The sequence below is a fragment of the Myotis lucifugus genome, unplaced genomic scaffold, assembly GCF_000147115.1.
Source record: "Myotis lucifugus unplaced genomic scaffold, Myoluc2.0 scaffold_176, whole genome shotgun sequence".
NCBI classification, from domain to species: Eukaryota; Metazoa; Chordata; class Mammalia; order Chiroptera; family Vespertilionidae; genus Myotis; species Myotis lucifugus.
In genome coordinates this window covers 301,429-309,144 of record NW_005871224.1, presented here as the reverse complement: position 1 = coordinate 309,144, position 7,716 = coordinate 301,429, and the positions used below count along the sequence as shown (strand labels likewise).

Here is a 7,716-nt window from a genome sequence, read left to right as displayed (position 1 = left end):
CAAAAGTCTAGAATCTTGTCAACTGAGTGGGTACTTCCTTTCTTATGTTTTGAGGGACTTGGAACAAAGAGCATTGGAGACTTCCAAAGACAAAATCTATAGTCCAAAGGGTAGAGAATTACAGGAGGCAAACTCTAGAAATAGACCCAAATACATACATGATGTTAATATGCGATGGCATTGTATTCATATCAGTGAGAGAAAGACAGATTGCTCCATAAATGGTAACAACTGGGACACCATCTGGAGAGACAGAAAGTGGAATCCTTATTTCACACCTTGCACTAAAACAAATTCCAGATGGACCCGAGATTCAAACATAAAATAACGGAACCATTAAAATGCTAAAAACAGCCCAGCCGGTATGGCTCAGTGGTTGGGCATTAACCTATGAACCAGGAGATCACAGGTCTATTCCCTGTCAGGGCACATGCCCAGGTTGTGGCTTGATCCCCTGTGTGGAGCATGCAGGAGGCAGCCAATCAATGATTCTCTCTCATCGTTGATGTTTCTATCTCTCTCCCCCCGCCTCTGATGTCAATAAAAATATATAAAATTAAAATAAAATACTAAAAACAGTGGGAAATTTTTTATAAAATCTTGATGAAGAGAAGATATTAAGAACTCTCTAAAATTCAGAATCCATATGTTAAATAAAGGTATATTTGAACAAATAAAATAAGTAGTTTCTGCCTTTAAGAATCAAACGGCCATTCCTAAAAATATAGAAATTCTATAAATCAATAAGAAAAAGACCAACAACTCAGTAGAAAAATGGATCATCTGTTCTTCATTTAAAAATAAAATATGTATGGCTCTTAAACACCACATATAATATGCTTGGTAAATTAAAACTATAATAACATATTTTAATTTCTAATTGACCAAAATAAAAGTGTTTGATAACAATTGAGGTTGTGGAGAAACAGTGGTATTTAGTTAAATATATCTCATAATTGCTGATGGGAAGATAAATTGATAAACTATGAAGAGCAATTTGGCACAAATTTCTTTAAATTAATACATGTAATCTTGCAAAATGATTACCACGATAAGTTAATTACCACACCCATCACTTCACATAATTGAAATTGTGTGTGTGTCTGTGTGTGTGTGTGTGTGTGTTTGATGAAAACATTTAAGATCTATTTACTCTATTAGCAATTTCAAGTATACAATACAGCATTATTAACTATAGTCACCATGCTGTACATTAGTTCCCAAGGGCTCATTAATTTTTTTTAATATGCAATACTTCACGAATTTGTGCATTATCCTTGCACATGGGCCATGCTAATCTTCTCTGTATTTTTCCAATTTTAGTATGTAGATATTATATAAATAGATATAGATATAGATCAGATTTTCTTTATCCATCCACTCACCAATGGACACTTAGGTTGTTTCCATGTCTTGGCTATTGTAAATAATGCTGCAATGAACATGCGAGTTCACATATTTCTTCAATAGTGATTTTATTTCCTTCAGCTCTCTACCCAGAAGTGCAATTGATGGATCATATGGTAGTTCTACTTTTCATTTTTTGAGGACCTTCCATATTGTTTTTCATAGTGACTGTACCAATTTATATTTCTACCAACGGTGGTATACACTTTTAAAATTTAACATGCACATACTATGTGACCCAGAAATTTCACTGCAAAAAGGTATTCTACAGACATACTTGAACTTGTGTAAAAATGTTATAAATACAAAGATTATTTGTGATATTGCATGCTATAGTGAAACTCTGTGGATAGCCTTATAAATAAGTGATCTGTAAGATAGATTGTGGTACATCTTTAAAATGGAATAGTGCTTTCATAGCAATATAGAACAGTCTCCAAGATATATTGTTAAAATTGACCAGGAAGGGGAAGGTGAGGGTAGGTACAGAATGGTGAATGTAGTAAGCTCATGTTGCTGCAGGGATGGGGGGAGAGGAATAGAGTTTAAATGCATAGAATATATCTGGGAGGACATACAAGAAACCAATACTAATAGTTCATTGCTGAGGCTGTAGATCCTTATGAATGTTATAGCATGTGCATGCATTACCTATCCCGTTTTTTTAAAATGTAAAAGGTAGTGCAATTGCCATTTCTGGGTCATTTAAACAGGGAGGACTATTTTAGCAGACTATTACAGAGAATACTCAAGCGTCAGTAGAATGGTCCAATTAGATTCCCTTAAAGCTCAGGCATTCTAGGAATTTCCTAAAATACATCAGCATTAGCTCATTTCATTGCAATCAAGATGACAAAAGTATTTCGATTAGATTTGCAGACGTATAACATCCTTTGACCTTGGAGTCCCCAGTCTATTCGCACACAGCAGAAGGGAGGTTCTTGGGGTCAGCCAGCCTCCTGCCATGGCCTTCGGAACAGGCCGACCTCTCTCCACACAGCACTGGGTGACCACCCAACCCCCAGGGGCCATCACACACAGGAACAGAGAACAGAATGTGGTTCTTAATATAAATGAAATTTGGAGCTATTTTCAAAGCTAGAACACATTCAGATCATAATGTGAAGGCATTTTTAGCTCCCAAATGGTAATTGACATTTGAGGGTTTACTATTTGCCAAGACTTTACATGCAATATCTCTTCTAATCCTCGCCATGACTACGTGAGACGGCTGCTGTCATTATTTCCATTCACAGGTGAGGAGACTGAGGCTCGGGGATGTTGGTCCAAGGTCACAATGTGAGACTCAAAGCCAGGCAGCCTGGCTCCTCTGTCCACCCTACACTGCTTTTTAAATCACCAAGCCTTGCCCCTCATGCTCTGCACACATGAATTATATTTTTTGGTACTTTCTTCTAGAACAAACGATAGTGGAGTAGACAGAATACTGACCTCCCAAACATGTCCACATCCTAATTCCCAGAACCTGTGACTATGTTATGTCACATGGCAAAGAGGAATTAAGGTACCAGATGGAATTCAGGGGATTATATGAGGGGGGTTATCTTAGATTATCAAGGTGAGCCCAGTGTAATTACCAGGGTTCTTAATGTGGGCAAAGATGCAGAAGGGGAGGTCAGGGTGAGGTGAAGAGAAAAACACCAATGCCCATTGCCAGATGTGAAGATAGAGGAAGGGGCCATGAGCCAAGGGATGCAGTTGGCTTCTGGAAGGTGAAAAAGACAGGAAAACTGATTCTCCCCTAGAGCAGTGGTTGGCAAACTGCGGCTCGCGAGCTATATGCGCTCTTTGGCCCCTTGAGTGTGGCTCTTCCACAAAATACCACGTGTGGGCGCACACGTACAGTGCGATTGAACTTCGTGGCCCATGTGCAGAAGTCGGTATTTTGTGGAAGAGCCATACTCAAGGGGCCAAAGAGCTGCAGGTGGCTTATGAGCCGCAGTTTGCCGACCACTGCCCTAGAGCCTCCAGAAGAAAGGCAGCCCTGCTGACACCTTCACTTTAGCCCCAGGAGGCCTTCTCAAACTTCTGACCCTCGGAACTGCATGATAATAAATGTGTGTTTTTCTCCCATAAGTTTATGGTAATTCATTGCACCAGCCATAGAAAGCTAAACAGGTCATGACTAGTGCTACAGAGAAAAACTCTCAAAAGATTATGGGTGACTTAATAGACATCTCTGTGAATAAGAGAAGTGATTACAGGACAGTGACCATCTCCATAAAGAATAGACAGGAAGTTGAGCTTGGACCCATTAAGAACTTGAGGTTGGACAAAGGTCTAGATATGTGTTGTCTAACAGAACTTTCTAGAATGATGGGGATATTCTACATCTGCACTGTTCAATGTTGTGGCTACTGACCACTTGAAATGTGGTTGCCCTCTCATCTTCACCATCACCTGGCACACAGTAGTGTGCTGGGCTGCATATCTGGCGCTTTGGCCAGACGGGTCATGCTGTGCTGTCTGTTCCTAAAACACATAGATAGGAAGGTACTGACATCAGGCCAGGCCTTGAGATATGGTCTCGTGGCCCCTTCCCAGCACGCTGGCCTTCTTTCTCAGAAGGCCCGGAAGTCTCATTCCAAATTTGGGAGACAAAGGACTGGAAAAAGTATAAATAAAGAGAGTTTCCTTCATATTGGGGGCCCAGAATTTGAAAGACACATTTTTCTCTGGGCCTCCACAGAATTTAATAATAAAATGTAATTCCTGTAGTCGTCACTGCAGTTCAGCCTCTGCTTCGGCAGGGTGCTGTAACTATAGTCGCTGGCCAGCTCAATAAATCCTCGCTTGCTGTTTAAGACCTAATTGGAGTCAGTGGTCTTATTCTAGCGAATGTCACTCCACAACAGTAGGTCCTCAAAATAGGTGTTTTAATAGAACTGAGCCTATTTAAACCTGAATAGCTTGAAATTCTTAATGTTGCATGTGTGGCTTTAGGTACTATCTGTTCTGAGAATACGTGTGCTGCTGAAAAAGACAGTTTCCTGTAGCTAAAAGAGGCTGAATCCCAAGGGGCTGGGTGATTCAGAGACACCTGGAAATCTTCCTTCTGCTCTTACACCAGCCCCACTCCAAAAGTTACCTCTCCCACAAGCCCATACAACAAAAAGTTTTATTCCACAATTAGCAATGAAGATTACTAAATACCTACTATGTGCCAGGCATTTGGCTAGGGGCTGTAGATGCAGAGAGCAATTAAAGATTGTCTTACAGAGAGATTAGAGTTCATTTGGGCTGCTGTAACAAAATACCATAAACTAGGTGGCATAAGAAACATTTGTTTCTCACCATTTTGGAAACTGGAAAGTTCAAGATCAAGGTGCCAGCAGATCCAGGGTCTGGTGAGGGACTCTTCTTTGTTTGCATGAAGCTGTCTTCTCACTTGTCCTCACATGGGGGAGAGAGAGGGAGCTAGGTATCTTCCTCTTCTTATAAGGGCACTAATCCCATCATGGGGGCTCCATCCTCATAACCTAATCACCTCCCAAAGGCCCCACTTCCCAATTAGGGCTTCATTAGGGGATGGAAACAAAAGCATTCAGGCCCCAGCACAGGTAACCCCAGCCCTTGGCAAACTCACAGTGTCATCCAGATGAGCAAGACCTCCCAGCCCTTCTGATGAGAGAGCAGGTTAAAAGCATGCCTTAAGTTCCAACTGTGTCACTCAGCGGAAACACTGTCTTGGTGGGGAGGCCCCAGGCTCCCCCTTTCCAAGTCCATGTTTTCCTCGGACATAACTTCCTTCTCTGCCCACCCCCTGAGCCAGTCACTAAGAGGAATGACTTGTTAAGGCCACAGTTCTTTTGACCAGCTCCACAGATCACTGCCCACCTCAGCTCGGCGTTCTGACGTGCGTGGGCCCCCTCCTTCTCCCCATAAAGCCTCTGAAAGTTAATTCCGGGCAGTTAATTCTGGTCAGCCCTCAGTCATTTTCAATCTTGGAAACCTCCAAAAATAACCTCTAATGCATATTTCAGGTTAGACTTGCTTACTTTCCCTCTCTCCGCAGCCAGAGCTAATTTCCCCAGAGGGGGAAGGAAAGCACAGGCTGCTGCAGAAAAAAAAGAATAATCAGCTTCAGTTTCTCCCTTGATTGCCCGTTGGGAGATACCTCCTGGCACCACGTCCCAATGCGCTCAGAGGCCCAGCGAGCAGGGCCTTTCTGCTCCGTGGGCAACTCATTCCAATACACCCAACACGAAGGCCGGCGGATGCCTGATTCTGGACACAGACTCCCAGCTCCTCTCAGCTTGCAAGGAGTGAGGCAGGAGTCAGCAGCTGAATGCCAGTCTTGGTCCTTTCTCCATAGCCATTGGGGGGTGGGGGGATTACTGTGGTTTAAACTCCAAAGTGGGGAAGGATCCTAGTAGATCTGGTGTTTACCGAGCTAAGGCCAAGCATGGAGTGACGCTGGGTTGGTCTTGGGCACAGTATTTGTGAAAAGATGTACGATTTAGTTGTATTACTATCACAGAAGCTCAACTATATTCAACCAGAATGGTAAAAAACAGAAACACAAACGTTTGAATTCTGCATCCATTGCTTCTAGCAATCTGTGAATCACCTTAGGCCAGTGGTCGGCAAACCGCGGCTCGAGAGCCACATGCGGCTCTTTGGCCCCTTGAGTGTGGCTCTTCCACAAAATACCACGGGCGGGTGCGCACATACAGTGCGATTGAAACTTCGTGGCCCATGCGCAGAAGTCGGTTTTTGGAAAGGAGATAGACGAAACAAGTATACAAGACAAGTGTGGATGGGAGAGTTGGAAGGGGTCGACCTCAGCGAACGTACCTCAATCAGATTGAGGACGTTTTTAGCAAAGGCCAGCTTAGGAGTACCCTAATTAAGTTAATAACAATGCACCTACCTATATAGTTTAAGTTTAAAAAATTTGGCTCTCAAAAGAAATTTCAATCGTTGTACTGTTGATATTTGGCTCTGTTGACTAATGAGTTTGCCGACCACTGCCTTAGGCTGAAAGAGCTGTAGGCCCAGGCATCCTTCTGCTAATGGGGTCATCTGGGTAAGGACGGCCCTGCCAATGCCCCCAGGTCCTCTCTGCCTGAGGCCTTTAACGGCTCCGCTGGAAACCTCACGCTCCTTGGATCTGAAAGTGTTGTGTGACTCTGGAACCTCAAAAACGCGATGCAGAAAAAGATGGTGGCAGAGTATCCGGCTGTGATCGTCACCTTGGAGTGTCGTAAAGACCTGGCTAGGGGGTAGTCTTTGTCTCCGTCTCCCAGCTGCAGGACATCAAGAAGCTAAATTCAACATGCAGGACATTCCTAAAGAAGGGGATTCGGTGACCTAGACAGGCTGGACAGATCACGGCCTTCGAGATCAGCCTAAGCCACCACAATGCTTTTCCCTGCTGAGTCTCTTGAATTCACAAAGGCGCCCTCAATTGCTGAGGCCAGTTGCCAGGGTACTCAGCAAAAGTGACAGATTAGGCTGGAACTGCTTCTGCGAGGGGGCGGGGAGCTTGGCGCAGGGCTGGGTGGGCTGGGGACTTGGACATTTAAAGCCACCAGGATCTGGAGCTGTCTTTCTTTTTTTCTAGAGACGTTCTGGAAGGCGTGACCTCAGAGAAGTAGCATTCCAGGACCTTAGGGATAGGAGCACAACCCAGAGCAGCCTGGCCCTAAATGGATTTTTCCTTTCTGAATTCATATTGTTAAATGCACACTCTGGGCCTGGCACTGTGCTGGTTGCATCCACATGTGTTGATTCCATCTGGGAGGTATGAATAGTCCACTTTTGGCCAAACCTTGTAAGTTAAGGTTTTATATTTTTAGTCCTCATTTACATATGAAGAAAATTAGGCTCAGAAGATCCAAATGACCTGTCCAAGGTTACCTAGGTAACATGTGATGAAGACAGCATTTGAATCTACACCCAAAGTTGAATGAACTCTTTTCACCACGCTGCTCCAGAAGAGATGGAAATTCCAAGGAAAGACAAGCGCCATTCTTGATGTGGAGCGGAGAGCAATTTCCTTTCCAGTTCTGCGAGTCACTGCCCAGTGTCAACGGAGGCATTTGCTTTCTCCCTCTTGTCTCTTCCCTGCCTGAAAACCTCATTTGCATGCGGTCTGAAACAGTGCCTTTGGCTCATTCTTTCAGGAAACAGTGGAGGGTGGAGAGACTAGCTTTTTCTGGAGTCTGCCAATGCCTAGGTCAAAATTTTTTCTGCAGTAACAGGCTGTCAGGATGAATCTTGTCCGATCCTTTTTCCCCTCCAGGACAGGCGGTGTCTGTTCCACCCGCTCTGTTTTTTCCAGAC

The 7,716-nt window shown here is 43.7% G+C and overlaps 1 non-coding gene across 1 annotated transcript; it reads right to left on the bottom strand.

Moving 5' to 3' along the window:
- Window positions 1–1,240: 1,240 nt before the first annotated feature.
- Window positions 1,241–1,343, bottom strand: LOC111827503. Its single transcript, XR_002831105.1, has one exon. It is a non-coding gene; the product is annotated as a U6 spliceosomal RNA (small nuclear RNA).
- Window positions 1,344–7,716: the final 6,373 nt, after the last annotated feature.